Genomic DNA, 4,340 nt, shown 5'->3' with positions numbered 1-4,340 from the left:
ATAAGCTGATGAAAATTTTACCTATTCAATGAGAAAATGAGACTCTGCCAGGGTAGATAAATAAAAGCATTATAAAAGGTTTGAGCTTCCAATTATGTCCCAAAGGTATAGTCAACCTTTAACATGTAATTGGACGGAATGCATATGGTGGTCATACCCTAATAAATGCTGTAGCTTATACTCAATAGGATAGCTATGAGCCATATATGTATGGATGGAATTGTTTGTCACAGTGCAGCTGAATCATCAATTTTACTCCACCAAATGCTTCCATGCCATAAATGGCAACGAGGTAGTACACGCTTCAAAATTGAAGGACTTGAACTTTTGCTAAAACTTTCCTGAACGAAACTTTCGACCAAAGTTTGCAGCCTTGAAATTTATGAGAGCTATAGTTTTTTGAGAGCTCTAGTTTTGAGCTTGTAATGAGAAATATAGTAGTATTTATTTCACTTTCGGAGAGACTCACTACATACTCCAGGGGAAACCTACTAAGTTATTTCAGGAAATTTCAACAAAAGATGTTTTCAGTGTAAATGCAAATATAACTTTTAAAAGAATTTTGGGCAAAAATAATTTTGATGGGAAAAGTAAAAGCTGTTCACAACTGCCCTCCCCCGCCCGGATTTTAATAAGCTTCCCCTTCTACCAAATATTTTCCCCTCTTCCTTCCAACAAACCATAGCTCCCCCGTGCCACTTTCCCCACCACAAAAACTACCAAGTCCCCCCTCCCCACAACAAAAGTTCCCCAACTGCCCTCTCATCAAGATGAGATGCTGTTCTTCCCACTGGAATGTGTTATTTCTTTCAGGTTCATATTGACTTATTTTTACTTTGGACATTCAGACTTGACCAAGTTATGAAATACAGTGTCACATTTCAAAAACCAGACCTGAAGGATGATGATGTAAGCAGTGATAGTATTGTGATTTGTCGAATAAACTAGTACGCCCAACCCACTAATGATGAACTTGAACTGCAGATGGAGAACCAATATGTATCTTTTTTCTCATATTATAATATTTATTGAAACAATAATGAATTTATAGCTGCTATTTTTGTGTGATTATCATTACCATGAACAGAAAATCAAGCGTGCAATCAATTTGTGTCTGCATCGTATTTGTCAGAAATTGCAAATATTTCTTTCGTTTTTATCAAACTCTGAAATTAAATGACTGTGCATGGCATGCCCTCAAGGTACTCATTTAAATTTTACATTTAGAGAGATTTTGATTTACAAAAAGGTACAGACATGGGTGTTTTGTCCACAGCAATTCACACAGGTATTATTGTTTTGGTGAAAACATCCCTGGCACCCAGGTTGGTTCATTATTCCATATTCAAACTGTAAAAGAATTTAAAGATGTCAAGGAATAATTACATTAATTTTTTTGCAATATTATATAATTTTAATATAGAAATAACGGACGACGCACTGACCATTAACGTTTATTTATGGGCAAGGGTGAGAGGAAAGCCAAAAATTAACGGGTGAGGCTTGCCGAGCCCGTTAATTTGACGTTAATGGTCAGCGCGGAGTCTGTTATTTCAATTATATTATCAACGAACGCCGAAAAATCGTCAAAATTTACTAAAATTTCCCCTGGGAACGACAACGGTGTCCCAGAACCTGTCAGTGAGTAGTGCGTGCTGCAAATATTTTGCAAATCCGGAGATTTTTTGAAAAAAGCGTCTAAACTTGGCCCACAAATGCTTCATGTTACTTTGTGGTGGATTATAATCTTTGTACAAATCACAATTTTCGTTTTAACCATAAAATTACTATGTTTACGATATTATGCATATTCACGGACATGAAATCAAACTATTACTGTGTATTTGTGGGCAGTCACGTGGTTCAGCTCGACCAATTCAAACGCAATAGACAGGGCATGGTAATATAATACATTTTAGAATGAGCCCATGTATGCCAAATTCCGGCAATTGTAGTACAGACCTTGATATTAATAAATTGATAATTATGAATACTATTGATAAAGATTCAATATATCTGTACTATACTACAACTGGATTCGAGTGCAGTTGGGTACTTTTGTAGGTATACAATAATGACAGAAATATTAAATGTTCATCGACAATATCATAAATTGATTAATAACCAGATCTGTACTACAACTGCATGAATTTGATGTACTCATATCATTGAGGATTCAAGTGCATTCGAGTACTTTATGAAGTGTATCATAACGATAAAAATATTAAATATTTATCTAACTCATAAATTTATTGACACGTTATGACTAATAATGCCTTATGGTCCCGTGCGGTGATGATGATTTAGATTGTTGCATGTTGGTGAATGCACTTTGATTCGCGTAGTGCACAGGATGCGTCGGATTAGCGCCCTCATCAGTCAAACTTGTATCTTACTGGTGGGAGTCCGAGTCCTTGCTTTACCTTCACTCTTTGCGCCCGTCAGCATATACGTCGTAACTAATACTTCCTTCGATGAATTCATGTTTGCCAGTTTAAAATCTCACAAGCCGTTTTCTAGGCTCTGAAACCCTAAAAACGCCCGGGCCAGAAAACAATCCGCTAAGTTCTACATTATTCTTTTATTGACAGAACTGTAAAGCTTTTCAAGCTTGGAGAAAAAAAAGATGCAACTCAGCCTTCTATTTCCTATGGTATATGTAGTGAATATGATGTGCCCCTGAATAAGATATATAAGTTTATTAAACTTCAGCTCCATTTTTTTCCACATTGCTTCAACTTTCAGGTAATTTCATTCTTGTTTCAGCTAGAATATAAACGTGATGCACAACTTATCGTTATCTATTGTTTATCTAGGGTAATTCGTGCTTCAAACGCGAAAGACGTCAACCTTTTCTTAAAGTTTCAAGAAAAGTTTTAACACCATTCTCTTTGAAACTCAAGAAAGAAATATACGTCACCGTTAAACTTTGGTTCTTGAAAAACAAAGTACCAAACATTTTTATACCGCGACTTTTTACATTTCAAAACGGTCGCCAGCCTGTTGTAAAAAAAGATCAAGTTTCGATTTTCCGTCACATACAAAATAAAACTAAAGCAAAAAAGCAAAAAACAAAAACAAAACAAAACAAAAACAAAACAAAAACAAGACAATGGAAGTTATTTTTTATTACTCCAAGAGCTTCGAGAGGTAGACCAGAAAAATATTCTTACCATAACAATTTTCAGAGAAGTTCTCAGAAGTTATACATGTATCGTGATAGCAATCACGAATTATTTTTAACTGCTGATTTCCTTCATGTCGGCACTGCAGTATCTTGACCATTTCTTCTGAAATAAATTACTTGTTGATGAATAAGCCTTCGTTCTGGACATTCCTCATTTCTGCGCAACTCAAGCCCATGAAAATTGAATCCCGTAGTGCCGAAACGGAATAAGTCTTGGAGCGGTATTCAGGGTATTGAGCGGTTGACTCTTATTGCGGCTCAGCTAGATCATATGAGAAGACGAAGACGGTGAAGACCAAGGTCGACGTCGAAGTTCACACTTGTTGTAAAGTTTTTCATTTGTCGTATAACTTTTCAGGCAATTATGTACGATATATCTGAATTTTATGGTTCGGTTCATTCCGTACTGTGAAAGGCAAAGTTATGTTTGCGCATAGCATAGGTGCCATAGGGCCTACTGTTTGCGAATTTGGCGAATAATCAGGTGCAGCCAACGAACAATGCACTTTTAAAGGGGTCCTTACTATGATAAGATATATTGTGTATGGCAAGCAATGTGAACTGACTAATTTTAAGTCAAGAGGGTAATTAATTAGCTGTTCATAATTTGCCCTCCCACTAAAATTTTTCGACCAACCCTCCCGCACTCAAACTTCATTTTTACCCACTACCCACTTATTTTTGCCGTTTTCCCCTCCCCACTGTGAAGTTTTGAAGCTCCCCTGCCCTGTGGCGAAAAAAACTTGCCGATTTCCCCTGCCCTTGAAAAAATTCCCCTCAAAATTTTGTCATTCCATTTCCCCTGCAGACATAAAAAGTTATAAGTACTTGCCCTGTGTCCCCATCCCCGGAAACACCATGGCTCAACTTCCCCCGTCCCCGTTTTAAAAGTAGCTTCCCCTCTTCTCGTTTTTCGCCAAGCCCTGTCCCAAGGACAATCAACCGATATCTGCCCTGCCCTACAAAAAAAACTAAAATTTGCTCCCCTGTCACTTAAAAACATGTCCCCTGCCCGAGCAAAAATAAAATTTCCCCTGCCCTCAAAACTTGCTCCTGGAACAGCTTTTTCGATGAATAGCTCCGTTGGCTGCACCTGAATAATGTTTTGTGCAAGAGGTTGAGGGCAGTCACGTTCGACACTTCGAGATCTCAC

This window comes from Ptychodera flava, chromosome 19 (assembly GCF_041260155.1).
Source record: "Ptychodera flava strain L36383 chromosome 19, AS_Pfla_20210202, whole genome shotgun sequence".
Lineage (NCBI taxonomy): Eukaryota > Metazoa > Hemichordata > Enteropneusta > Ptychoderidae > Ptychodera > Ptychodera flava.
This window is presented reverse-complemented; position numbering follows the sequence as displayed.